Source organism: Lepisosteus platostomus, unplaced genomic scaffold (genome assembly GCF_059453375.1).
Source record: "Lepisosteus platostomus isolate fLepPlt1 unplaced genomic scaffold, fLepPlt1.hap1 Scaffold_173_H1, whole genome shotgun sequence".
In the NCBI taxonomy this organism is placed as follows: domain Eukaryota; kingdom Metazoa; phylum Chordata; class Actinopteri; order Semionotiformes; family Lepisosteidae; genus Lepisosteus; species Lepisosteus platostomus.
Genome location: NW_028291554.1, coordinates 1 through 25,355, shown reverse-complemented (window position 1 = coordinate 25,355; position 25,355 = coordinate 1). Strand labels below are relative to the sequence as shown.

General features: G+C 63.1%; 25 non-coding genes across 25 annotated transcripts; all 25 read right to left on the bottom strand.

Moving 5' to 3' along the window:
* Positions 1-702: 702 nt before the first annotated feature.
* On the bottom strand, positions 703-893 carry LOC148636454 (U2 spliceosomal RNA). Its single transcript, XR_015932239.1, has one exon. It is a non-coding gene; the product is annotated as a U2 spliceosomal RNA (small nuclear RNA).
* Positions 894-1,702: 809 nt separating this feature from the next.
* Positions 1,703-1,893, bottom strand: LOC148636453 (U2 spliceosomal RNA). Its single transcript, XR_015932238.1, has one exon. It is a non-coding gene; the product is annotated as a U2 spliceosomal RNA (small nuclear RNA).
* An 811-nt stretch (positions 1,894-2,704) lies between these two features.
* On the bottom strand, positions 2,705-2,895 carry LOC148636452 (U2 spliceosomal RNA). Its single transcript, XR_015932237.1, has one exon. It is a non-coding gene; the product is annotated as a U2 spliceosomal RNA (small nuclear RNA).
* Positions 2,896-3,706: 811 nt separating this feature from the next.
* On the bottom strand, positions 3,707-3,897 carry LOC148636451 (U2 spliceosomal RNA). The gene has a single exon (XR_015932236.1). It is a non-coding gene; the product is annotated as a U2 spliceosomal RNA (small nuclear RNA).
* An 811-nt stretch (positions 3,898-4,708) lies between these two features.
* Positions 4,709-4,899, bottom strand: LOC148636450 (U2 spliceosomal RNA). The gene has a single exon (XR_015932235.1). It is a non-coding gene; the product is annotated as a U2 spliceosomal RNA (small nuclear RNA).
* Positions 4,900-5,710: 811 nt separating this feature from the next.
* LOC148636449 (U2 spliceosomal RNA) lies at positions 5,711-5,901 on the bottom strand. Its single transcript, XR_015932234.1, has one exon. It is a non-coding gene; the product is annotated as a U2 spliceosomal RNA (small nuclear RNA).
* Positions 5,902-6,712: 811 nt separating this feature from the next.
* On the bottom strand, positions 6,713-6,903 carry LOC148636448 (U2 spliceosomal RNA). The gene has a single exon (XR_015932233.1). It is a non-coding gene; the product is annotated as a U2 spliceosomal RNA (small nuclear RNA).
* An 811-nt stretch (positions 6,904-7,714) lies between these two features.
* LOC148636447 (U2 spliceosomal RNA) lies at positions 7,715-7,905 on the bottom strand. The gene has a single exon (XR_015932232.1). It is a non-coding gene; the product is annotated as a U2 spliceosomal RNA (small nuclear RNA).
* Positions 7,906-8,716: 811 nt separating this feature from the next.
* LOC148636446 (U2 spliceosomal RNA) lies at positions 8,717-8,907 on the bottom strand. The gene has a single exon (XR_015932231.1). It is a non-coding gene; the product is annotated as a U2 spliceosomal RNA (small nuclear RNA).
* An 811-nt stretch (positions 8,908-9,718) lies between these two features.
* Positions 9,719-9,909, bottom strand: LOC148636445 (U2 spliceosomal RNA). The gene has a single exon (XR_015932230.1). It is a non-coding gene; the product is annotated as a U2 spliceosomal RNA (small nuclear RNA).
* An 811-nt stretch (positions 9,910-10,720) lies between these two features.
* Positions 10,721-10,911, bottom strand: LOC148636444 (U2 spliceosomal RNA). The gene has a single exon (XR_015932228.1). It is a non-coding gene; the product is annotated as a U2 spliceosomal RNA (small nuclear RNA).
* An 811-nt stretch (positions 10,912-11,722) lies between these two features.
* LOC148636443 (U2 spliceosomal RNA) lies at positions 11,723-11,913 on the bottom strand. The gene has a single exon (XR_015932227.1). It is a non-coding gene; the product is annotated as a U2 spliceosomal RNA (small nuclear RNA).
* An 811-nt stretch (positions 11,914-12,724) lies between these two features.
* Positions 12,725-12,915, bottom strand: LOC148636442 (U2 spliceosomal RNA). The gene has a single exon (XR_015932226.1). It is a non-coding gene; the product is annotated as a U2 spliceosomal RNA (small nuclear RNA).
* Positions 12,916-13,726: 811 nt separating this feature from the next.
* Positions 13,727-13,917, bottom strand: LOC148636441 (U2 spliceosomal RNA). Its single transcript, XR_015932225.1, has one exon. It is a non-coding gene; the product is annotated as a U2 spliceosomal RNA (small nuclear RNA).
* Positions 13,918-14,728: 811 nt separating this feature from the next.
* On the bottom strand, positions 14,729-14,919 carry LOC148636440 (U2 spliceosomal RNA). Its single transcript, XR_015932224.1, has one exon. It is a non-coding gene; the product is annotated as a U2 spliceosomal RNA (small nuclear RNA).
* An 811-nt stretch (positions 14,920-15,730) lies between these two features.
* Positions 15,731-15,921, bottom strand: LOC148636439 (U2 spliceosomal RNA). Its single transcript, XR_015932223.1, has one exon. It is a non-coding gene; the product is annotated as a U2 spliceosomal RNA (small nuclear RNA).
* An 811-nt stretch (positions 15,922-16,732) lies between these two features.
* On the bottom strand, positions 16,733-16,923 carry LOC148636438 (U2 spliceosomal RNA). The gene has a single exon (XR_015932222.1). It is a non-coding gene; the product is annotated as a U2 spliceosomal RNA (small nuclear RNA).
* Positions 16,924-17,734: 811 nt separating this feature from the next.
* On the bottom strand, positions 17,735-17,925 carry LOC148636437 (U2 spliceosomal RNA). The gene has a single exon (XR_015932221.1). It is a non-coding gene; the product is annotated as a U2 spliceosomal RNA (small nuclear RNA).
* Positions 17,926-18,736: 811 nt separating this feature from the next.
* On the bottom strand, positions 18,737-18,927 carry LOC148636436 (U2 spliceosomal RNA). Its single transcript, XR_015932220.1, has one exon. It is a non-coding gene; the product is annotated as a U2 spliceosomal RNA (small nuclear RNA).
* An 811-nt stretch (positions 18,928-19,738) lies between these two features.
* Positions 19,739-19,929, bottom strand: LOC148636435 (U2 spliceosomal RNA). Its single transcript, XR_015932213.1, has one exon. It is a non-coding gene; the product is annotated as a U2 spliceosomal RNA (small nuclear RNA).
* Positions 19,930-20,740: 811 nt separating this feature from the next.
* On the bottom strand, positions 20,741-20,931 carry LOC148636434 (U2 spliceosomal RNA). The gene has a single exon (XR_015932262.1). It is a non-coding gene; the product is annotated as a U2 spliceosomal RNA (small nuclear RNA).
* Positions 20,932-21,742: 811 nt separating this feature from the next.
* Positions 21,743-21,933, bottom strand: LOC148636433 (U2 spliceosomal RNA). The gene has a single exon (XR_015932251.1). It is a non-coding gene; the product is annotated as a U2 spliceosomal RNA (small nuclear RNA).
* An 810-nt stretch (positions 21,934-22,743) lies between these two features.
* Positions 22,744-22,934, bottom strand: LOC148636432 (U2 spliceosomal RNA). Its single transcript, XR_015932240.1, has one exon. It is a non-coding gene; the product is annotated as a U2 spliceosomal RNA (small nuclear RNA).
* An 811-nt stretch (positions 22,935-23,745) lies between these two features.
* On the bottom strand, positions 23,746-23,936 carry LOC148636431 (U2 spliceosomal RNA). The gene has a single exon (XR_015932229.1). It is a non-coding gene; the product is annotated as a U2 spliceosomal RNA (small nuclear RNA).
* Positions 23,937-24,747: 811 nt separating this feature from the next.
* Positions 24,748-24,938, bottom strand: LOC148636430 (U2 spliceosomal RNA). Its single transcript, XR_015932207.1, has one exon. It is a non-coding gene; the product is annotated as a U2 spliceosomal RNA (small nuclear RNA).
* Positions 24,939-25,355: the final 417 nt, after the last annotated feature.

The following is a 25,355-nucleotide window of genomic DNA, read 5'->3' as shown; positions in this document are numbered from 1 at the left end:
AGGCCTGCCGCGGGACTCTGCTCCCCCACTCTCTTGCCTGCCCGCCTGCCTTCCTGCCAGTCCCGGGCGGGGGCCCTGCTCTTTGATCTTCTGTCAACGGCCCGACAACGACCGCAGCCGCAGGGGGCGCCAGCCGCCCGGCCTCCTTAGCTTAGGCCCCTCCCACCGGCAGCAGCTGCGCCCAACCGGCTGCAAGCGAAAGCCGAGCGCCAGCACCTGCGGGCAGAGGCAAGGGGCAGCTCTCTCTCGGGAGGGAGGGAGGGACGGGGACGCGCGCGCACACACGCCTGCCTGCCGAAACAAAAGAAAGAAAAGGTGGATATACTAAGTTTTTTGGAGGGAAAACGCCCAGCTGTCGAAAGGGGCCCGCCTGCAGGGACGGGGACGGACACACACGCAAGCAAGCAAGCAAGCAAGCAAGCAAGCAAGCCACGCCTGCCTCCCTGGGAAAAGGCTGAAAAACCTAAGTTTTTTGGAGGGAAAACGCACGGGAGCCGAAAAGGGGGCCGGCCTGCTTGCCCAGAGAGTCGAGACGCGGGAAAGCGCACAGAGGGAGCACGGGAACCGAGAGGGCGAGAGAGAGACAGAACACAGAGACACACAGATGGGGGACGAGGGACGAGACCCGAGAAGAAGGAGCTCCAGTCCACTTCGCTTGCTCGCTCGCTACCTACCTACGTCTGTCTTTTCACCGCTGAGAGAAGGTGGTGCACCGCTCCCGGAGGCGCTGCAATACCGGGCCGATGCGTGGAGAGGACGGAGCAAGCTCCTGATCCAGCTCCCTGTTCCAAAAATCCGTTTAATATGTGGTCCCCCGATGGGGGACGTATCAGATATTAAACTGATAAGAACAGATACTACACTTGATCTTAGCCAAAAGGCCGAGAAGCGATGCCCACAAAGGCGCGGACCGACGCGCGGGCGTTCCGCTGGCGCACAGTGGCGCAGGCCGACTCCTCTGGAGCCCGGGACCCGCGCAGCTGCCGGCCTCCCTGCAGCCAGAGGCCTGCCGCGGGACTCTGCTCCCCCACTCTCTTGCCTGCCCGCCTGCCTTCCTGCCAGTCCCGGGCGGGGGCCCTGCTCTTTGATCTTCTGTCAACGGCCCGACAACGACCGCAGCCGCAGGGGGCGCCAGCCGCCCGGCCTCCTTAGCTTAGGCCCCTCCCACCGGCAGCAGCTGCGCCCAACCGGCTGCAAGCGAAAGCCGAGCGCCAGCACCTGCGGGCAGAGGCAAGGGGCAGCTCTCTCTCGGGAGGGAGGGAGGGACGGGGACGCGCGCACACACGCCTGCCTGCCGAAACAAAAGAAAGAAAAGGTGGATATACTAAGTTTTTTGGAGGGAAAACGCCCAGCTGTCGAAAGGGGCCCGCCTGCAGGGACGGGGACGGACACACACGCAAGCAAGCAAGCAAGCAAGCAAGCAAGCAAGCCACGCCTGCCTCCCTGGGAAAAGGCTGAAAAACCTAAGTTTTTTGGAGGGAAAACGCACGGGAGCCGAAAAGGGGGCCGGCCTGCTTGCCCAGAGAGTCGAGACGCGGGAAAGCGCACAGAGGGAGCACGGGAACCGAGAGGGCGAGAGAGAGACAGAACACAGAGACACACAGATGGGGGACGAGGGACGAGACCCGAGAAGAAGGAGCTCCAGTCCACTTCGCTTGCTCGCTCGCTACCTACCTACGTCTGTCTTTTCACCGCTGAGAGAAGGTGGTGCACCGCTCCCGGAGGCGCTGCAATACCGGGCCGATGCGTGGAGAGGACGGAGCAAGCTCCTGATCCAGCTCCCTGTTCCAAAAATCCGTTTAATATGTGGTCCCCCGATGGGGGACGTATCAGATATTAAACTGATAAGAACAGATACTACACTTGATCTTAGCCAAAAGGCCGAGAAGCGATGCCCACAAAGGCGCGGACCGACGCGCGGGCGTTCCGCTGGCGCACAGTGGCGCAGGCCGACTCCTCTGGAGCCCGGGACCCGCGCAGCTGCCGGCCTCCCTGCAGCCAGAGGCCTGCCGCGGGACTCTGCTCCCCCACTCTCTTGCCTGCCCGCCTGCCTTCCTGCCAGTCCCGGGCGGGGGCCCTGCTCTTTGATCTTCTGTCAACGGCCCGACAACGACCGCAGCCGCAGGGGGCGCCAGCCGCCCGGCCTCCTTAGCTTAGGCCCCTCCCACCGGCAGCAGCTGCGCCCAACCGGCTGCAAGCGAAAGCCGAGCGCCAGCACCTGCGGGCAGAGGCAAGGGGCAGCTCTCTCTCGGGAGGGAGGGAGGGACGGGGACGCGCGCGCACACACGCCTGCCTGCCGAAACAAAAGAAAGAAAAGGTGGATATACTAAGTTTTTTGGAGGGAAAACGCCCAGCTGTCGAAAGGGGCCCGCCTGCAGGGACGGGGACGGACACACACGCAAGCAAGCAAGCAAGCAAGCAAGCAAGCAAGCCACGCCTGCCTCCCTGGGAAAAGGCTGAAAAACCTAAGTTTTTTGGAGGGAAAACGCACGGGAGCCGAAAAGGGGGCCGGCCTGCTTGCCCAGAGAGTCGAGACGCGGGAAAGCGCACAGAGGGAGCACGGGAACCGAGAGGGCGAGAGAGAGACAGAACACAGAGACACACAGATGGGGGACGAGGGACGAGACCCGAGAAGAAGGAGCTCCAGTCCACTTCGCTTGCTCGCTCGCTACCTACCTACGTCTGTCTTTTCACCGCTGAGAGAAGGTGGTGCACCGCTCCCGGAGGCGCTGCAATACCGGGCCGATGCGTGGAGAGGACGGAGCAAGCTCCTGATCCAGCTCCCTGTTCCAAAAATCCGTTTAATATGTGGTCCCCCGATGGGGGACGTATCAGATATTAAACTGATAAGAACAGATACTACACTTGATCTTAGCCAAAAGGCCGAGAAGCGATGCCCACAAAGGCGCGGACCGACGCGCGGGCGTTCCGCTGGCGCACAGTGGCGCAGGCCGACTCCTCTGGAGCCCGGGACCCGCGCAGCTGCCGGCCTCCCTGCAGCCAGAGGCCTGCCGCGGGACTCTGCTCCCCCACTCTCTTGCCTGCCCGCCTGCCTTCCTGCCAGTCCCGGGCGGGGGCCCTGCTCTTTGATCTTCTGTCAACGGCCCGACAACGACCGCAGCCGCAGGGGGCGCCAGCCGCCCGGCCTCCTTAGCTTAGGCCCCTCCCACCGGCAGCAGCTGCGCCCAACCGGCTGCAAGCGAAAGCCGAGCGCCAGCACCTGCGGGCAGAGGCAAGGGGCAGCTCTCTCTCGGGAGGGAGGGAGGGACGGGGACGCGCGCGCACACACGCCTGCCTGCCGAAACAAAAGAAAGAAAAGGTGGATATACTAAGTTTTTTGGAGGGAAAACGCCCAGCTGTCGAAAGGGGCCCGCCTGCAGGGACGGGGACGGACACACACGCAAGCAAGCAAGCAAGCAAGCAAGCAAGCAAGCCACGCCTGCCTCCCTGGGAAAAGGCTGAAAAACCTAAGTTTTTTGGAGGGAAAACGCACGGGAGCCGAAAAGGGGGCCGGCCTGCTTGCCCAGAGAGTCGAGACGCGGGAAAGCGCACAGAGGGAGCACGGGAACCGAGAGGGCGAGAGAGAGACAGAACACAGAGACACACAGATGGGGGACGAGGGACGAGACCCGAGAAGAAGGAGCTCCAGTCCACTTCGCTTGCTCGCTCGCTACCTACCTACGTCTGTCTTTTCACCGCTGAGAGAAGGTGGTGCACCGCTCCCGGAGGCGCTGCAATACCGGGCCGATGCGTGGAGAGGACGGAGCAAGCTCCTGATCCAGCTCCCTGTTCCAAAAATCCGTTTAATATGTGGTCCCCCGATGGGGGACGTATCAGATATTAAACTGATAAGAACAGATACTACACTTGATCTTAGCCAAAAGGCCGAGAAGCGATGCCCACAAAGGCGCGGACCGACGCGCGGGCGTTCCGCTGGCGCACAGTGGCGCAGGCCGACTCCTCTGGAGCCCGGGACCCGCGCAGCTGCCGGCCTCCCTGCAGCCAGAGGCCTGCCGCGGGACTCTGCTCCCCCACTCTCTTGCCTGCCCGCCTGCCTTCCTGCCAGTCCCGGGCGGGGGCCCTGCTCTTTGATCTTCTGTCAACGGCCCGACAACGACCGCAGCCGCAGGGGGCGCCAGCCGCCCGGCCTCCTTAGCTTAGGCCCCTCCCACCGGCAGCAGCTGCGCCCAACCGGCTGCAAGCGAAAGCCGAGCGCCAGCACCTGCGGGCAGAGGCAAGGGGCAGCTCTCTCTCGGGAGGGAGGGAGGGACGGGGACGCGCGCGCACACACGCCTGCCTGCCGAAACAAAAGAAAGAAAAGGTGGATATACTAAGTTTTTTGGAGGGAAAACGCCCAGCTGTCGAAAGGGGCCCGCCTGCAGGGACGGGGACGGACACACACGCAAGCAAGCAAGCAAGCAAGCAAGCAAGCAAGCCACGCCTGCCTCCCTGGGAAAAGGCTGAAAAACCTAAGTTTTTTGGAGGGAAAACGCACGGGAGCCGAAAAGGGGGCCGGCCTGCTTGCCCAGAGAGTCGAGACGCGGGAAAGCGCACAGAGGGAGCACGGGAACCGAGAGGGCGAGAGAGAGACAGAACACAGAGACACACAGATGGGGGACGAGGGACGAGACCCGAGAAGAAGGAGCTCCAGTCCACTTCGCTTGCTCGCTCGCTACCTACCTACGTCTGTCTTTTCACCGCTGAGAGAAGGTGGTGCACCGCTCCCGGAGGCGCTGCAATACCGGGCCGATGCGTGGAGAGGACGGAGCAAGCTCCTGATCCAGCTCCCTGTTCCAAAAATCCGTTTAATATGTGGTCCCCCGATGGGGGACGTATCAGATATTAAACTGATAAGAACAGATACTACACTTGATCTTAGCCAAAAGGCCGAGAAGCGATGCCCACAAAGGCGCGGACCGACGCGCGGGCGTTCCGCTGGCGCACAGTGGCGCAGGCCGACTCCTCTGGAGCCCGGGACCCGCGCAGCTGCCGGCCTCCCTGCAGCCAGAGGCCTGCCGCGGGACTCTGCTCCCCCACTCTCTTGCCTGCCCGCCTGCCTTCCTGCCAGTCCCGGGCGGGGGCCCTGCTCTTTGATCTTCTGTCAACGGCCCGACAACGACCGCAGCCGCAGGGGGCGCCAGCCGCCCGGCCTCCTTAGCTTAGGCCCCTCCCACCGGCAGCAGCTGCGCCCAACCGGCTGCAAGCGAAAGCCGAGCGCCAGCACCTGCGGGCAGAGGCAAGGGGCAGCTCTCTCTCGGGAGGGAGGGAGGGACGGGGACGCGCGCGCACACACGCCTGCCTGCCGAAACAAAAGAAAGAAAAGGTGGATATACTAAGTTTTTTGGAGGGAAAACGCCCAGCTGTCGAAAGGGGCCCGCCTGCAGGGACGGGGACGGACACACACGCAAGCAAGCAAGCAAGCAAGCAAGCAAGCAAGCCACGCCTGCCTCCCTGGGAAAAGGCTGAAAAACCTAAGTTTTTTGGAGGGAAAACGCACGGGAGCCGAAAAGGGGGCCGGCCTGCTTGCCCAGAGAGTCGAGACGCGGGAAAGCGCACAGAGGGAGCACGGGAACCGAGAGGGCGAGAGAGAGACAGAACACAGAGACACACAGATGGGGGACGAGGGACGAGACCCGAGAAGAAGGAGCTCCAGTCCACTTCGCTTGCTCGCTCGCTACCTACCTACGTCTGTCTTTTCACCGCTGAGAGAAGGTGGTGCACCGCTCCCGGAGGCGCTGCAATACCGGGCCGATGCGTGGAGAGGACGGAGCAAGCTCCTGATCCAGCTCCCTGTTCCAAAAATCCGTTTAATATGTGGTCCCCCGATGGGGGACGTATCAGATATTAAACTGATAAGAACAGATACTACACTTGATCTTAGCCAAAAGGCCGAGAAGCGATGCCCACAAAGGCGCGGACCGACGCGCGGGCGTTCCGCTGGCGCACAGTGGCGCAGGCCGACTCCTCTGGAGCCCGGGACCCGCGCAGCTGCCGGCCTCCCTGCAGCCAGAGGCCTGCCGCGGGACTCTGCTCCCCCACTCTCTTGCCTGCCCGCCTGCCTTCCTGCCAGTCCCGGGCGGGGGCCCTGCTCTTTGATCTTCTGTCAACGGCCCGACAACGACCGCAGCCGCAGGGGGCGCCAGCCGCCCGGCCTCCTTAGCTTAGGCCCCTCCCACCGGCAGCAGCTGCGCCCAACCGGCTGCAAGCGAAAGCCGAGCGCCAGCACCTGCGGGCAGAGGCAAGGGGCAGCTCTCTCTCGGGAGGGAGGGAGGGACGGGGACGCGCGCGCACACACGCCTGCCTGCCGAAACAAAAGAAAGAAAAGGTGGATATACTAAGTTTTTTGGAGGGAAAACGCCCAGCTGTCGAAAGGGGCCCGCCTGCAGGGACGGGGACGGACACACACGCAAGCAAGCAAGCAAGCAAGCAAGCAAGCAAGCCACGCCTGCCTCCCTGGGAAAAGGCTGAAAAACCTAAGTTTTTTGGAGGGAAAACGCACGGGAGCCGAAAAGGGGGCCGGCCTGCTTGCCCAGAGAGTCGAGACGCGGGAAAGCGCACAGAGGGAGCACGGGAACCGAGAGGGCGAGAGAGAGACAGAACACAGAGACACACAGATGGGGGACGAGGGACGAGACCCGAGAAGAAGGAGCTCCAGTCCACTTCGCTTGCTCGCTCGCTACCTACCTACGTCTGTCTTTTCACCGCTGAGAGAAGGTGGTGCACCGCTCCCGGAGGCGCTGCAATACCGGGCCGATGCGTGGAGAGGACGGAGCAAGCTCCTGATCCAGCTCCCTGTTCCAAAAATCCGTTTAATATGTGGTCCCCCGATGGGGGACGTATCAGATATTAAACTGATAAGAACAGATACTACACTTGATCTTAGCCAAAAGGCCGAGAAGCGATGCCCACAAAGGCGCGGACCGACGCGCGGGCGTTCCGCTGGCGCACAGTGGCGCAGGCCGACTCCTCTGGAGCCCGGGACCCGCGCAGCTGCCGGCCTCCCTGCAGCCAGAGGCCTGCCGCGGGACTCTGCTCCCCCACTCTCTTGCCTGCCCGCCTGCCTTCCTGCCAGTCCCGGGCGGGGGCCCTGCTCTTTGATCTTCTGTCAACGGCCCGACAACGACCGCAGCCGCAGGGGGCGCCAGCCGCCCGGCCTCCTTAGCTTAGGCCCCTCCCACCGGCAGCAGCTGCGCCCAACCGGCTGCAAGCGAAAGCCGAGCGCCAGCACCTGCGGGCAGAGGCAAGGGGCAGCTCTCTCTCGGGAGGGAGGGAGGGACGGGGACGCGCGCGCACACACGCCTGCCTGCCGAAACAAAAGAAAGAAAAGGTGGATATACTAAGTTTTTTGGAGGGAAAACGCCCAGCTGTCGAAAGGGGCCCGCCTGCAGGGACGGGGACGGACACACACGCAAGCAAGCAAGCAAGCAAGCAAGCAAGCAAGCCACGCCTGCCTCCCTGGGAAAAGGCTGAAAAACCTAAGTTTTTTGGAGGGAAAACGCACGGGAGCCGAAAAGGGGGCCGGCCTGCTTGCCCAGAGAGTCGAGACGCGGGAAAGCGCACAGAGGGAGCACGGGAACCGAGAGGGCGAGAGAGAGACAGAACACAGAGACACACAGATGGGGGACGAGGGACGAGACCCGAGAAGAAGGAGCTCCAGTCCACTTCGCTTGCTCGCTCGCTACCTACCTACGTCTGTCTTTTCACCGCTGAGAGAAGGTGGTGCACCGCTCCCGGAGGCGCTGCAATACCGGGCCGATGCGTGGAGAGGACGGAGCAAGCTCCTGATCCAGCTCCCTGTTCCAAAAATCCGTTTAATATGTGGTCCCCCGATGGGGGACGTATCAGATATTAAACTGATAAGAACAGATACTACACTTGATCTTAGCCAAAAGGCCGAGAAGCGATGCCCACAAAGGCGCGGACCGACGCGCGGGCGTTCCGCTGGCGCACAGTGGCGCAGGCCGACTCCTCTGGAGCCCGGGACCCGCGCAGCTGCCGGCCTCCCTGCAGCCAGAGGCCTGCCGCGGGACTCTGCTCCCCCACTCTCTTGCCTGCCCGCCTGCCTTCCTGCCAGTCCCGGGCGGGGGCCCTGCTCTTTGATCTTCTGTCAACGGCCCGACAACGACCGCAGCCGCAGGGGGCGCCAGCCGCCCGGCCTCCTTAGCTTAGGCCCCTCCCACCGGCAGCAGCTGCGCCCAACCGGCTGCAAGCGAAAGCCGAGCGCCAGCACCTGCGGGCAGAGGCAAGGGGCAGCTCTCTCTCGGGAGGGAGGGAGGGACGGGGACGCGCGCGCACACACGCCTGCCTGCCGAAACAAAAGAAAGAAAAGGTGGATATACTAAGTTTTTTGGAGGGAAAACGCCCAGCTGTCGAAAGGGGCCCGCCTGCAGGGACGGGGACGGACACACACGCAAGCAAGCAAGCAAGCAAGCAAGCAAGCAAGCCACGCCTGCCTCCCTGGGAAAAGGCTGAAAAACCTAAGTTTTTTGGAGGGAAAACGCACGGGAGCCGAAAAGGGGGCCGGCCTGCTTGCCCAGAGAGTCGAGACGCGGGAAAGCGCACAGAGGGAGCACGGGAACCGAGAGGGCGAGAGAGAGACAGAACACAGAGACACACAGATGGGGGACGAGGGACGAGACCCGAGAAGAAGGAGCTCCAGTCCACTTCGCTTGCTCGCTCGCTACCTACCTACGTCTGTCTTTTCACCGCTGAGAGAAGGTGGTGCACCGCTCCCGGAGGCGCTGCAATACCGGGCCGATGCGTGGAGAGGACGGAGCAAGCTCCTGATCCAGCTCCCTGTTCCAAAAATCCGTTTAATATGTGGTCCCCCGATGGGGGACGTATCAGATATTAAACTGATAAGAACAGATACTACACTTGATCTTAGCCAAAAGGCCGAGAAGCGATGCCCACAAAGGCGCGGACCGACGCGCGGGCGTTCCGCTGGCGCACAGTGGCGCAGGCCGACTCCTCTGGAGCCCGGGACCCGCGCAGCTGCCGGCCTCCCTGCAGCCAGAGGCCTGCCGCGGGACTCTGCTCCCCCACTCTCTTGCCTGCCCGCCTGCCTTCCTGCCAGTCCCGGGCGGGGGCCCTGCTCTTTGATCTTCTGTCAACGGCCCGACAACGACCGCAGCCGCAGGGGGCGCCAGCCGCCCGGCCTCCTTAGCTTAGGCCCCTCCCACCGGCAGCAGCTGCGCCCAACCGGCTGCAAGCGAAAGCCGAGCGCCAGCACCTGCGGGCAGAGGCAAGGGGCAGCTCTCTCTCGGGAGGGAGGGAGGGACGGGGACGCGCGCGCACACACGCCTGCCTGCCGAAACAAAAGAAAGAAAAGGTGGATATACTAAGTTTTTTGGAGGGAAAACGCCCAGCTGTCGAAAGGGGCCCGCCTGCAGGGACGGGGACGGACACACACGCAAGCAAGCAAGCAAGCAAGCAAGCAAGCAAGCCACGCCTGCCTCCCTGGGAAAAGGCTGAAAAACCTAAGTTTTTTGGAGGGAAAACGCACGGGAGCCGAAAAGGGGGCCGGCCTGCTTGCCCAGAGAGTCGAGACGCGGGAAAGCGCACAGAGGGAGCACGGGAACCGAGAGGGCGAGAGAGAGACAGAACACAGAGACACACAGATGGGGGACGAGGGACGAGACCCGAGAAGAAGGAGCTCCAGTCCACTTCGCTTGCTCGCTCGCTACCTACCTACGTCTGTCTTTTCACCGCTGAGAGAAGGTGGTGCACCGCTCCCGGAGGCGCTGCAATACCGGGCCGATGCGTGGAGAGGACGGAGCAAGCTCCTGATCCAGCTCCCTGTTCCAAAAATCCGTTTAATATGTGGTCCCCCGATGGGGGACGTATCAGATATTAAACTGATAAGAACAGATACTACACTTGATCTTAGCCAAAAGGCCGAGAAGCGATGCCCACAAAGGCGCGGACCGACGCGCGGGCGTTCCGCTGGCGCACAGTGGCGCAGGCCGACTCCTCTGGAGCCCGGGACCCGCGCAGCTGCCGGCCTCCCTGCAGCCAGAGGCCTGCCGCGGGACTCTGCTCCCCCACTCTCTTGCCTGCCCGCCTGCCTTCCTGCCAGTCCCGGGCGGGGGCCCTGCTCTTTGATCTTCTGTCAACGGCCCGACAACGACCGCAGCCGCAGGGGGCGCCAGCCGCCCGGCCTCCTTAGCTTAGGCCCCTCCCACCGGCAGCAGCTGCGCCCAACCGGCTGCAAGCGAAAGCCGAGCGCCAGCACCTGCGGGCAGAGGCAAGGGGCAGCTCTCTCTCGGGAGGGAGGGAGGGACGGGGACGCGCGCGCACACACGCCTGCCTGCCGAAACAAAAGAAAGAAAAGGTGGATATACTAAGTTTTTTGGAGGGAAAACGCCCAGCTGTCGAAAGGGGCCCGCCTGCAGGGACGGGGACGGACACACACGCAAGCAAGCAAGCAAGCAAGCAAGCAAGCAAGCCACGCCTGCCTCCCTGGGAAAAGGCTGAAAAACCTAAGTTTTTTGGAGGGAAAACGCACGGGAGCCGAAAAGGGGGCCGGCCTGCTTGCCCAGAGAGTCGAGACGCGGGAAAGCGCACAGAGGGAGCACGGGAACCGAGAGGGCGAGAGAGAGACAGAACACAGAGACACACAGATGGGGGACGAGGGACGAGACCCGAGAAGAAGGAGCTCCAGTCCACTTCGCTTGCTCGCTCGCTACCTACCTACGTCTGTCTTTTCACCGCTGAGAGAAGGTGGTGCACCGCTCCCGGAGGCGCTGCAATACCGGGCCGATGCGTGGAGAGGACGGAGCAAGCTCCTGATCCAGCTCCCTGTTCCAAAAATCCGTTTAATATGTGGTCCCCCGATGGGGGACGTATCAGATATTAAACTGATAAGAACAGATACTACACTTGATCTTAGCCAAAAGGCCGAGAAGCGATGCCCACAAAGGCGCGGACCGACGCGCGGGCGTTCCGCTGGCGCACAGTGGCGCAGGCCGACTCCTCTGGAGCCCGGGACCCGCGCAGCTGCCGGCCTCCCTGCAGCCAGAGGCCTGCCGCGGGACTCTGCTCCCCCACTCTCTTGCCTGCCCGCCTGCCTTCCTGCCAGTCCCGGGCGGGGGCCCTGCTCTTTGATCTTCTGTCAACGGCCCGACAACGACCGCAGCCGCAGGGGGCGCCAGCCGCCCGGCCTCCTTAGCTTAGGCCCCTCCCACCGGCAGCAGCTGCGCCCAACCGGCTGCAAGCGAAAGCCGAGCGCCAGCACCTGCGGGCAGAGGCAAGGGGCAGCTCTCTCTCGGGAGGGAGGGAGGGACGGGGACGCGCGCGCACACACGCCTGCCTGCCGAAACAAAAGAAAGAAAAGGTGGATATACTAAGTTTTTTGGAGGGAAAACGCCCAGCTGTCGAAAGGGGCCCGCCTGCAGGGACGGGGACGGACACACACGCAAGCAAGCAAGCAAGCAAGCAAGCAAGCAAGCCACGCCTGCCTCCCTGGGAAAAGGCTGAAAAACCTAAGTTTTTTGGAGGGAAAACGCACGGGAGCCGAAAAGGGGGCCGGCCTGCTTGCCCAGAGAGTCGAGACGCGGGAAAGCGCACAGAGGGAGCACGGGAACCGAGAGGGCGAGAGAGAGACAGAACACAGAGACACACAGATGGGGGACGAGGGACGAGACCCGAGAAGAAGGAGCTCCAGTCCACTTCGCTTGCTCGCTCGCTACCTACCTACGTCTGTCTTTTCACCGCTGAGAGAAGGTGGTGCACCGCTCCCGGAGGCGCTGCAATACCGGGCCGATGCGTGGAGAGGACGGAGCAAGCTCCTGATCCAGCTCCCTGTTCCAAAAATCCGTTTAATATGTGGTCCCCCGATGGGGGACGTATCAGATATTAAACTGATAAGAACAGATACTACACTTGATCTTAGCCAAAAGGCCGAGAAGCGATGCCCACAAAGGCGCGGACCGACGCGCGGGCGTTCCGCTGGCGCACAGTGGCGCAGGCCGACTCCTCTGGAGCCCGGGACCCGCGCAGCTGCCGGCCTCCCTGCAGCCAGAGGCCTGCCGCGGGACTCTGCTCCCCCACTCTCTTGCCTGCCCGCCTGCCTTCCTGCCAGTCCCGGGCGGGGGCCCTGCTCTTTGATCTTCTGTCAACGGCCCGACAACGACCGCAGCCGCAGGGGGCGCCAGCCGCCCGGCCTCCTTAGCTTAGGCCCCTCCCACCGGCAGCAGCTGCGCCCAACCGGCTGCAAGCGAAAGCCGAGCGCCAGCACCTGCGGGCAGAGGCAAGGGGCAGCTCTCTCTCGGGAGGGAGGGAGGGACGGGGACGCGCGCGCACACACGCCTGCCTGCCGAAACAAAAGAAAGAAAAGGTGGATATACTAAGTTTTTTGGAGGGAAAACGCCCAGCTGTCGAAAGGGGCCCGCCTGCAGGGACGGGGACGGACACACACGCAAGCAAGCAAGCAAGCAAGCAAGCAAGCAAGCCACGCCTGCCTCCCTGGGAAAAGGCTGAAAAACCTAAGTTTTTTGGAGGGAAAACGCACGGGAGCCGAAAAGGGGGCCGGCCTGCTTGCCCAGAGAGTCGAGACGCGGGAAAGCGCACAGAGGGAGCACGGGAACCGAGAGGGCGAGAGAGAGACAGAACACAGAGACACACAGATGGGGGACGAGGGACGAGACCCGAGAAGAAGGAGCTCCAGTCCACTTCGCTTGCTCGCTCGCTACCTACCTACGTCTGTCTTTTCACCGCTGAGAGAAGGTGGTGCACCGCTCCCGGAGGCGCTGCAATACCGGGCCGATGCGTGGAGAGGACGGAGCAAGCTCCTGATCCAGCTCCCTGTTCCAAAAATCCGTTTAATATGTGGTCCCCCGATGGGGGACGTATCAGATATTAAACTGATAAGAACAGATACTACACTTGATCTTAGCCAAAAGGCCGAGAAGCGATGCCCACAAAGGCGCGGACCGACGCGCGGGCGTTCCGCTGGCGCACAGTGGCGCAGGCCGACTCCTCTGGAGCCCGGGACCCGCGCAGCTGCCGGCCTCCCTGCAGCCAGAGGCCTGCCGCGGGACTCTGCTCCCCCACTCTCTTGCCTGCCCGCCTGCCTTCCTGCCAGTCCCGGGCGGGGGCCCTGCTCTTTGATCTTCTGTCAACGGCCCGACAACGACCGCAGCCGCAGGGGGCGCCAGCCGCCCGGCCTCCTTAGCTTAGGCCCCTCCCACCGGCAGCAGCTGCGCCCAACCGGCTGCAAGCGAAAGCCGAGCGCCAGCACCTGCGGGCAGAGGCAAGGGGCAGCTCTCTCTCGGGAGGGAGGGAGGGACGGGGACGCGCGCGCACACACGCCTGCCTGCCGAAACAAAAGAAAGAAAAGGTGGATATACTAAGTTTTTTGGAGGGAAAACGCCCAGCTGTCGAAAGGGGCCCGCCTGCAGGGACGGGGACGGACACACACGCAAGCAAGCAAGCAAGCAAGCAAGCAAGCAAGCCACGCCTGCCTCCCTGGGAAAAGGCTGAAAAACCTAAGTTTTTTGGAGGGAAAACGCACGGGAGCCGAAAAGGGGGCCGGCCTGCTTGCCCAGAGAGTCGAGACGCGGGAAAGCGCACAGAGGGAGCACGGGAACCGAGAGGGCGAGAGAGAGACAGAACACAGAGACACACAGATGGGGGACGAGGGACGAGACCCGAGAAGAAGGAGCTCCAGTCCACTTCGCTTGCTCGCTCGCTACCTACCTACGTCTGTCTTTTCACCGCTGAGAGAAGGTGGTGCACCGCTCCCGGAGGCGCTGCAATACCGGGCCGATGCGTGGAGAGGACGGAGCAAGCTCCTGATCCAGCTCCCTGTTCCAAAAATCCGTTTAATATGTGGTCCCCCGATGGGGGACGTATCAGATATTAAACTGATAAGAACAGATACTACACTTGATCTTAGCCAAAAGGCCGAGAAGCGATGCCCACAAAGGCGCGGACCGACGCGCGGGCGTTCCGCTGGCGCACAGTGGCGCAGGCCGACTCCTCTGGAGCCCGGGACCCGCGCAGCTGCCGGCCTCCCTGCAGCCAGAGGCCTGCCGCGGGACTCTGCTCCCCCACTCTCTTGCCTGCCCGCCTGCCTTCCTGCCAGTCCCGGGCGGGGGCCCTGCTCTTTGATCTTCTGTCAACGGCCCGACAACGACCGCAGCCGCAGGGGGCGCCAGCCGCCCGGCCTCCTTAGCTTAGGCCCCTCCCACCGGCAGCAGCTGCGCCCAACCGGCTGCAAGCGAAAGCCGAGCGCCAGCACCTGCGGGCAGAGGCAAGGGGCAGCTCTCTCTCGGGAGGGAGGGAGGGACGGGGACGCGCGCGCACACACGCCTGCCTGCCGAAACAAAAGAAAGAAAAGGTGGATATACTAAGTTTTTTGGAGGGAAAACGCCCAGCTGTCGAAAGGGGCCCGCCTGCAGGGACGGGGACGGACACACACGCAAGCAAGCAAGCAAGCAAGCAAGCAAGCAAGCCACGCCTGCCTCCCTGGGAAAAGGCTGAAAAACCTAAGTTTTTTGGAGGGAAAACGCACGGGAGCCGAAAAGGGGGCCGGCCTGCTTGCCCAGAGAGTCGAGACGCGGGAAAGCGCACAGAGGGAGCACGGGAACCGAGAGGGCGAGAGAGAGACAGAACACAGAGACACACAGATGGGGGACGAGGGACGAGACCCGAGAAGAAGGAGCTCCAGTCCACTTCGCTTGCTCGCTCGCTACCTACCTACGTCTGTCTTTTCACCGCTGAGAGAAGGTGGTGCACCGCTCCCGGAGGCGCTGCAATACCGGGCCGATGCGTGGAGAGGACGGAGCAAGCTCCTGATCCAGCTCCCTGTTCCAAAAATCCGTTTAATATGTGGTCCCCCGATGGGGGACGTATCAGATATTAAACTGATAAGAACAGATACTACACTTGATCTTAGCCAAAAGGCCGAGAAGCGATGCCCACAAAGGCGCGGACCGACGCGCGGGCGTTCCGCTGGCGCACAGTGGCGCAGGCCGACTCCTCTGGAGCCCGGGACCCGCGCAGCTGCCGGCCTCCCTGCAGCCAGAGGCCTGCCGCGGGACTCTGCTCCCCCACTCTCTTGCCTGCCCGCCTGCCTTCCTGCCAGTCCCGGGCGGGGGCCCTGCTCTTTGATCTTCTGTCAACGGCCCGACAACGACCGCAGCCGCAGGGGGCGCCAGCCGCCCGGCCTCCTTAGCTTAGGCCCCTCCCACCGGCAGCAGCTGCGCCCAACCGGCTGCAAGCGAAAGCCGAGCGCCAGCACCTGCGGGCAGAGGCAAGGGGCAGCTCTCTCTCGGGAGGGAGGGAGGGACGGGGACGCGCGCGCACACACGCCTGCCTGCCGAAACAAAAGAAAGAAAAGGTGGATATACTAAGTTTTTTGGAGGGAAAACGCCCAGCTGTCGAAAGGGGCCCGCCTGCAGGGACGGGGACGGACACACACGCAAGCAAGCAAGCAAGCAAGCAAGCAAGCAAGCCACGCCTGCCTCCCTGGGAAAAGGCTGAAAAACCTAAGTTTTTTGGAGGGAAAACGCACGGGAGCCGAAAAGGGGGCCGGCCTGCTTGCCCAGAGAGTCGAGACGCGGGAAAGCGCACAGAGGGAGCACGGGAACCGAGAGGGCGAGAGAGAGACAGAACACAGAGACACACAGATGGGGGACGAGGGACGAGACCCGAGAAGAAGGAGCTCCAGTCCACTTCGCTTGCTCGCTCGCTACCTACCTACGTCTGTCTTTTCACCGCTGAGAGAAGGTGGTGCACCGCTCCCGGAGGCGCTGCAATACCGGGCCGATGCGTGGAGAGGACGGAGCAAGCTCCTGATCCAGCTCCCTGTTCCAAAAATCCGTTTAATATGTGGTCCCCCGATGGGGGACGTATCAGATATTAAACTGATAAGAACAGATACTACACTTGATCTTAGCCAAAAGGCCGAGAAGCGATGCCCACAAAGGCGCGGACCGACGCGCGGGCGTTCCGCTGGCGCACAGTGGCGCAGGCCGACTCCTCTGGAGCCCGGGACCCGCGCAGCTGCCGGCCTCCCTGCAGCCAGAGGCCTGCCGCGGGACTCTGCTCCCCCACTCTCTTGCCTGCCCGCCTGCCTTCCTGCCAGTCCCGGGCGGGGGCCCTGCTCTTTGATCTTCTGTCAACGGCCCGACAACGACCGCAGCCGCAGGGGGCGCCAGCCGCCCGGCCTCCTTAGCTTAGGCCCCTCCCACCGGCAGCAGCTGCGCCCAACCGGCTGCAAGCGAAAGCCGAGCGCCAGCACCTGCGGGCAGAGGCAAGGGGCAGCTCTCTCTCGGGAGGGAGGGAGGGACGGGGACGCGCGCGCACACACGCCTGCCTGCCGAAACAAAAGAAAGAAAAGGTGGATATACTAAGTTTTTTGGAGGGAAAACGCCCAGCTGTCGAAAGGGGCCCGCCTGCAGGGACGGGGACGGACACACACGCAAGCAAGCAAGCAAGCAAGCAAGCAAGCAAGCCACGCCTGCCTCCCTGGGAAAAGGCTGAAAAACCTAAGTTTTTTGGAGGGAAAACGCACGGGAGCCGAAAAGGGGGCCGGCCTGCTTGCCCAGAGAGTCGAGACGCGGGAAAGCGCACAGAGGGAGCACGGGAACCGAGAGGGCGAGAGAGAGACAGAACACAGAGACACACAGATGGGGGACGAGGGACGAGACCCGAGAAGAAGGAGCTCCAGTCCACTTCGCTTGCTCGCTCGCTACCTACCTACGTCTGTCTTTTCACCGCTGAGAGAAGGTGGTGCACCGCTCCCGGAGGCGCTGCAATACCGGGCCGATGCGTGGAGAGGACGGAGCAAGCTCCTGATCCAGCTCCCTGTTCCAAAAATCCGTTTAATATGTGGTCCCCCGATGGGGGACGTATCAGATATTAAACTGATAAGAACAGATACTACACTTGATCTTAGCCAAAAGGCCGAGAAGCGATGCCCACAAAGGCGCGGACCGACGCGCGGGCGTTCCGCTGGCGCACAGTGGCGCAGGCCGACTCCTCTGGAGCCCGGGACCCGCGCAGCTGCCGGCCTCCCTGCAGCCAGAGGCCTGCCGCGGGACTCTGCTCCCCCACTCTCTTGCCTGCCCGCCTGCCTTCCTGCCAGTCCCGGGCGGGGGCCCTGCTCTTTGATCTTCTGTCAACGGCCCGACAACGACCGCAGCCGCAGGGGGCGCCAGCCGCCCGGCCTCCTTAGCTTAGGCCCCTCCCACCGGCAGCAGCTGCGCCCAACCGGCTGCAAGCGAAAGCCGAGCGCCAGCACCTGCGGGCAGAGGCAAGGGGCAGCTCTCTCTCGGGAGGGAGGGAGGGACGGGGACGCGCGCGCACACACGCCTGCCTGCCGAAACAAAAGAAAGAAAAGGTGGATATACTAAGTTTTTTGGAGGGAAAACGCCCAGCTGTCGAAAGGGGCCCGCCTGCAGGGACGGGGACGGACACACACGCAAGCAAGCAAGCAAGCAAGCAAGCAAGCAAGCCACGCCTGCCTCCCTGGGAAAAGGCTGAAAAACCTAAGTTTTTTGGAGGGAAAACGCACGGGAGCCGAAAAGGGGGCCGGCCTGCTTGCCCAGAGAGTCGAGACGCGGGAAAGCGCACAGAGGGAGCACGGGAACCGAGAGGGCGAGAGAGAGACAGAACACAGAGACACACAGATGGGGGACGAGGGACGAGACCCGAGAAGAAGGAGCTCCAGTCCACTTCGCTTGCTCGCTCGCTACCTACCTACGTCTGTCTTTTCACCGCTGAGAGAAGGTGGTGCACCGCTCCCGGAGGCGCTGCAATACCGGGCCGATGCGTGGAGAGGACGGAGCAAGCTCCTGATCCAGCTCCCTGTTCCAAAAATCCGTTTAATATGTGGTCCCCCGATGGGGGACGTATCAGATATTAAACTGATAAGAACAGATACTACACTTGATCTTAGCCAAAAGGCCGAGAAGCGATGCCCACAAAGGCGCGGACCGACGCGCGGGCGTTCCGCTGGCGCACAGTGGCGCAGGCCGACTCCTCTGGAGCCCGGGACCCGCGCAGCTGCCGGCCTCCCTGCAGCCAGAGGCCTGCCGCGGGACTCTGCTCCCCCACTCTCTTGCCTGCCCGCCTGCCTTCCTGCCAGTCCCGGGCGGGGGCCCTGCTCTTTGATCTTCTGTCAACGGCCCGACAACGACCGCAGCCGCAGGGGGCGCCAGCCGCCCGGCCTCCTTAGCTTAGGCCCCTCCCACCGGCAGCAGCTGCGCCCAACCGGCTGCAAGCGAAAGCCGAGCGCCAGCACCTGCGGGCAGAGGCAAGGGGCAGCTCTCTCTCGGGAGGGAGGGAGGGACGGGGACGCGCGCGCACACACGCCTGCCTGCCGAAACAAAAGAAAGAAAAGGTGGATATACTAAGTTTTTTGGAGGGAAAACGCCCAGCTGTCGAAAGGGGCCCGCCTGCAGGGACGGGGACGGACACACACGCAAGCAAGCAAGCAAGCAAGCAAGCAAGCAAGCCACGCCTGCCTCCCTGGGAAAAGGCTGAAAAACCTAAGTTTTTTGGAGGGAAAACGCACGGGAGCCGAAAAGGGGGCCGGCCTGCTTGCCCAGAGAGTCGAGACGCGGGAAAGCGCACAGAGGGAGCACGGGAACCGAGAGGGCGAGAGAGAGACAGAACACAGAGACACACAGATGGGGGACGAGGGACGAGACCCGAGAAGAAGGAGCTCCAGTCCACTTCGCTTGCTCGCTCGCTACCTACCTACGTCTGTCTTTTCACCGCTGAGAGAAGGTGGTGCACCGCTCCCGGAGGCGCTGCAATACCGGGCCGATGCGTGGAGAGGACGGAGCAAGCTCCTGATCCAGCTCCCTGTTCCAAAAATCCGTTTAATATGTGGTCCCCCGATGGGGGACGTATCAGATATTAAACTGATAAGAACAGATACTACACTTGATCTTAGCCAAAAGGCCGAGAAGCGATGCCCACAAAGGCGCGGACCGACGCGCGGGCGTTCCGCTGGCGCACAGTGGCGCAGGCCGACTCCTCTGGAGCCCGGGACCCGCGCAGCTGCCGGCCTCCCTGCAGCCAGAGGCCTGCCGCGGGACTCTGCTCCCCCACTCTCTTGCCTGCCCGCCTGCCTTCCTGCCAGTCCCGGGCGGGGGCCCTGCTCTTTGATCTTCTGTCAACGGCCCGACAACGACCGCAGCCGCAGGGGGCGCCAGCCGCCCGGCCTCCTTAGCTTAGGCCCCTCCCACCGGCAGCAGCTGCGCCCAACCGGCTGCAAGCGAAAGCCGAGCGCCAGCACCTGCGGGCAGAGGCAAGGGGCAGCTCTCTCTCGGGAGGGAGGGAGGGACGGGGACGCGCGCGCACACACGCCTGCCTGCCGAAACAAAAGAAAGAAAAGGTGGATATACTAAGTTTTTTGGAGGGAAAACGCCCAGCTGTCGAAAGGGGCCCGCCTGCAGGGACGGGGACGGACACACACGCAAGCAAGCAAGCAAGCAAGCAAGCAAGCAAGCCACGCCTGCCTCCCTGGGAAAAGGCTGAAAAACCTAAGTTTTTTGGAGGGAAAACGCACGGGAGCCGAAAAGGGGGCCGGCCTGCTTGCCCAGAGAGTCGAGACGCGGGAAAGCGCACAGAGGGAGCACGGGAACCGAGAGGGCGAGAGAGAGACAGAACACAGAGACACACAGATGGGGGACGAGGGACGAGACCCGAGAAGAAGGAGCTCCAGTCCACTTCGCTTGCTCGCTCGCTACCTACCTACGTCTGTCTTTTCACCGCTGAGAGAAGGTGGTGCACCGCTCCCGGAGGCGCTGCAATACCGGGCCGATGCGTGGAGAGGACGGAGCAAGCTCCTGATCCAGCTCCCTGTTCCAAAAATCCGTTTAATATGTGGTCCCCCGATGGGGGACGTATCAGATATTAAACTGATAAGAACAGATACTACACTTGATCTTAGCCAAAAGGCCGAGAAGCGATGCCCACAAAGGCGCGGACCGACGCGCGGGCGTTCCGCTGGCGCACAGTGGCGCAGGCCGACTCCTCTGGAGCCCGGGACCCGCGCAGCTGCCGGCCTCCCTGCAGCCAGAGGCCTGCCGCGGGACTCTGCTCCCCCACTCTCTTGCCTGCCCGCCTGCCTTCCTGCCAGTCCCGGGCGGGGGCCCTGCTCTTTGATCTTCTGTCAACGGCCCGACAACGACCGCAGCCGCAGGGGGCGCCAGCCGCCCGGCCTCCTTAGCTTAGGCCCCTCCCACCGGCAGCAGCTGCGCCCAACCGGCTGCAAGCGAAAGCCGAGCGCCAGCACCTGCGGGCAGAGGCAAGGGGCAGCTCTCTCTCGGGAGGGAGGGAGGGACGGGGACGCGCGCGCACACACGCCTGCCTGCCGAAACAAAAGAAAGAAAAGGTGGATATACTAAGTTTTTTGGAGGGAAAACGCCCAGCTGTCGAAAGGGGCCCGCCTGCAGGGACGGGGACGGACACACACGCAAGCAAGCAAGCAAGCAAGCAAGCAAGCAAGCCACGCCTGCCTCCCTGGGAAAAGGCTGAAAAACCTAAGTTTTTTGGAGGGAAAACGCACGGGAGCCGAAAAGGGGGCCGGCCTGCTTGCCCAGAGAGTCGAGACGCGGGAAAGCGCACAGAGGGAGCACGGGAACCGAGAGGGCGAGAGAGAGACAGAACACAGAGACACACAGATGGGGGACGAGGGACGAGACCCGAGAAGAAGGAGCTCCAGTCCACTTCGCTTGCTCGCTCGCTACCTACCTACGTCTGTCTTTTCACCGCTGAGAGAAGGTGGTGCACCGCTCCCGGAGGCGCTGCAATACCGGGCCGATGCGTGGAGAGGACGGAGCAAGCTCCTGATCCAGCTCCCTGTTCCAAAAATCCGTTTAATATGTGGTCCCCCGATGGGGGACGTATCAGATATTAAACTGATAAGAACAGATACTACACTTGATCTTAGCCAAAAGGCCGAGAAGCGATGCCCACAAAGGCGCGGACCGACGCGCGGGCGTTCCGCTGGCGCACAGTGGCGCAGGCCGACTCCTCTGGAGCCCGGGACCCGCGCAGCTGCCGGCCTCCCTGCAGCCAGAGGCCTGCCGCGGGACTCTGCTCCCCCACTCTCTTGCCTGCCCGCCTGCCTTCCTGCCAGTCCCGGGCGGGGGCCCTGCTCTTTGATCTTCTGTCAACGGCCCGACAACGACCGCAGCCGCAGGGGGCGCCAGCCGCCCGGCCTCCTTAGCTTAGGCCCCTCCCACCGGCAGCAGCTGCGCCCAACCGGCTGCAAGCGAAAGCCGAGCGCCAGCACCTGCGGGCAGAGGCAAGGGGCAGCTCTCTCTCGGGAGGGAGGGAGGGACGGGGACGCGCGCGCACACACGCCTGCCTGCCGAAACAAAAGAAAGAAAAGGTGGATATACTAAGTTTTTTGGAGGGAAAACGCCCAGCTGTCGAAAGGGGCCCGCCTGCAGGGACGGGGACGGACACACACGCAAGCAAGCAAGCAAGCAAGCAAGCAAGCAAGCCACGCCTGCCTCCCTGGGAAAAGGCTGAAAAACCTAAGTTTTTTGGAGGGAAAACGCACGGGAGCCGAAAAGGGGGCCGGCCTGCTTGCCCAGAGAGTCGAGACGCGGGAAAGCGCACAGAGGGAGCACGGGAACCGAGAGGGCGAGAGAGAGACAGAACACAGAGACACACAGATGGGGGACGAGGGACGAGACCCGAGAAGAAGGAGCTCCAGTCCACTTCGCTTGCTCGCTCGCTACCTACCTACGTCTGTCTTTTCACCGCTGAGAGAAGGTGGTGCACCGCTCCCGGAGGCGCTGCAATACCGGGCCGATGCGTGGAGAGGACGGAGCAAGCTCCTGATCCAGCTCCCTGTTCCAAAAATCCGTTTAATATGTGGTCCCCCGATGGGGGACGTATCAGATATTAAACTGATAAGAACAGATACTACACTTGATCTTAGCCAAAAGGCCGAGAAGCGATGCCCACAAAGGCGCGGACCGACGCGCGGGCGTTCCGCTGGCGCACAGTGGCGCAGGCCGACTCCTCTGGAGCCCGGGACCCGCGCAGCTGCCGGCCTCCCTGCAGCCAGAGGCCTGCCGCGGGACTCTGCTCCCCCACTCTCTTGCCTGCCCGCCTGCCTTCCTGCCAGTCCCGGGCGGGGGCCCTGCTCTTTGATCTTCTGTCAACGGCCCGACAACGACCGCAGCCGCAGGGGGCGCCAGCCGCCCGGCCTCCTTAGCTTAGGCCCCTCCCCCGGCAGCAGCTGCGCCCAACCGGCTGCAAGCGAAAGCCGAGCGCCAGCACCTGCGGGCAGAGGCAAGGGGCAGCTCTCTCTCGGGAGGGAGGGAGGGACGGGGACGCGCGCGCACACACGCCTGCCTGCCGAAACAAAAGAAAGAAAAGGTGGATATACTAAGTTTTTTGGAGGGAAAACGCCCAGCTGTCGAAAGGGGCCCGCCTGCAGGGACGGGGACGGACACACACGCAAGCAAGCAAGCAAGCAAGCAAGCAAGCAAGCCACGCCTGCCTCCCTGGGAAAAGGCTGAAAAACCTAAGTTTTTTGGAGGGAAAACGCACGGGAGCCGAAAAGGGGGCCGGCCTGCTTGCCCAGAGAGTCGAGACGCGGGAAAGCGCACAGAGGGAGCACGGGAACCGAGAGGGCGAGAGAGAGACAGAACACAGAGACACACAGATGGGGGACGAGGGACGAGACCCGAGAAGAAGGAGCTCCAGTCCACTTCGCTTGCTCGCTCGCTACCTACCTACGTCTGTCTTTTCACCGCTGAGAGAAGGTGGTGCACCGCTCCCGGAGGCGCTGCAATACCGGGCCGATGCGTGGAGAGGACGGAGCAAGCTCCTGATCCAGCTCCCTGTTCCAAAAATCCGTTTAATATGTGGTCCCCCGATGGGGGACGTATCAGATATTAAACTGATAAGAACAGATACTACACTTGATCTTAGCCAAAAGGCCGAGAAGCGATGCCCACAAAGGCGCGGACCGACGCGCGGGCGTTCCGCTGGCGCACAGTGGCGCAGGCCGACTCCTCTGGAGCCCGGGACCCGCGCAGCTGCCGGCCTCCCTGCAGCCAGAGGCCTGCCGCGGGACTCTGCTCCCCCACTCTCTTGCCTGCCCGCCTGCCTTCCTGCCAGTCCCGGGCGGGGGCCCTGCTCTTTGATCTTCTGTCAACGGCCCGACAACGACCGCAGCCGCAGGGGGCGCCAGCCGCCCGGCCTCCTTAGCTTAGGCCCCTCCCACCGGCAGCAGCTGCGCCCAACCGGCTGCAAGCGAAAGCCGAGCGCCAGCACCTGCGGGCAGAGGCAAGGGGCAGCTCTCTCTCGGGAGGGAGGGAGGGACGGGGACGCGCGCGCACACACGCCTGCCTGCCGAAACAAAAGAAAGAAAAGGTGGATATACTAAGTTTTTTGGAGGGAAAACGCCCAGCTGTCGAAAGGGGCCCGCCTGCAGGGACGGGGACGGACACACACGCAAGCAAGCAAGCAAGCAAGCAAGCAAGCAAGCCACGCCTGCCTCCCTGGGAAAAGGCTGAAAAACCTAAGTTTTTTGGAGGGAAAACGCACGGGAGCCGAAAAGGGGGCCGGCCTGCTTGCCCAGAGAGTCGAGACGCGGGAAAGCGCACAGAGGGAGCACGGGAACCGAGAGGGCGAGAGAGAGACAGAACACAGAGACACACAGATGGGGGACGAGGGACGAGACCCGAGAAGAAGGAGCTCCAGTCCACTTCGCTTGCTCGCTCGCTACCTACCTACGTCTGTCTTTTCACCGCTGAGAGAAGGTGGTGCACCGCTCCCGGAGGCGCTGCAATACCGGGCCGATGCGTGGAGAGGACGGAGCAAGCTCCTGATCCAGCTCCCTGTTCCAAAAATCCGTTTAATATGTGGTCCCCCGATGGGGGACGTATCAGATATTAAACTGATAAGAACAGATACTACACTTGATCTTAGCCAAAAGGCCGAGAAGCGATGCCCACAAAGGCGCGGACCGACGCGCGGGCGTTCCGCTGGCGCACAGTGGCGCAGGCCGACTCCTCTGGAGCCCGGGACCCGCGCAGCTGCCGGCCTCCCTGCAGCCAGAGGCCTGCCGCGGGACTCTGCTCCCCCACTCTCTTGCCTGCCCGCCTGCCTTCCTGCCAGTCCCGGGCGGGGGCCCTGCTCTTTGATCTTCTGTCAACGGCCCGACAACGACCGCAGCCGCAGGGGGCGCCAGCCGCCCGGCCTCCTTAGCTTAGGCCCCTCCCACCGGCAGCAGCTGCGCCCAACCGGCTGCAAGCGAAAGCCGAGCGCCAGCACCTGCGGGCAGAGGCAAGGGGCAGCTCTCTCTCGGGAGGGAGGGAGGGACGGGGACGCGCGCGCACACACGCCTGCCTGCCGAAACAAAAGAAAGAAAAGGTGGATATACTAAGTTTTTTGGAGGGAAAACGCCCAGCTGTCGAAAGGGGCCCGCCTGCAGGGACGGGGACGGACACACACGCAAGCAAGCAAGCAAGCAAGCAAGCAAGCAAGCCACGCCTGCCTCCCTGGGAAAAGGCTGAAAAACCTAAGTTTTTTGGAGGGAAAACGCACGGGAGCCGAAAAGGGGGCCGGCCTGCTTGCCCAGAGAGTCGAGACGCGGGAAAGCGCACAGAGGGAGCACGGGAACCGAGAGGGCGAGAGAGAGACAGAACACAGAGACACACAGATGGGGGACGAGGGACGAGACCCGAGAAGAAGGAGCTCCAGTCCACTTCGCTTGCTCGCTCGCTACCTACCTACGTCTGTCTTTTCACCGCTGAGAGAAGGTGGTGCACCGCTCCCGGAGGCGCTGCAATACCGGGCCGATGCGTGGAGAGGACGGAGCAAGCTCCTGATCCAGCTCCCTGTTCCAAAAATCCGTTTAATATGTGGTCCCCCGATGGGGGACGTATCAGATATTAAACTGATAAGAACAGATACTACACTTGATCTTAGCCAAAAGGCCGAGAAGCGATGCCCACAAAGGCGCGGACCGACGCGCGGGCGTTCCGCTGGCGCACAGTGGCGCAGGCCGACTCCTCTGGAGCCCGGGACCCGCGCAGCTGCCGGCCTCCCTGCAGCCAGAGGCCTGCCGCGGGACTCTGCTCCCCCACTCTCTTGCCTGCCCGCCTGCCTTCCTGCCAGTCCCGGGCGGGGGCCCTGCTCTTTGATCTTCTGTCAACGGCCCGACAACGACCGCAGCCGCAGGGGGCGCCAGCCGCCCGGCCTCCTTAGCTTAGGCCCCTCCCACCGGCAGCAGCTGCGCCCAACCGGCTGCAAGCGAAAGCCGAGCGCCAGCACCTGCGGGCAGAGGCAAGGGGCAGCTCTCTCTCGGGAGGGAGGGAGGGACGGGGACGCGCGCGCACACACGCCTGCCTGCCGAAACAAAAGAA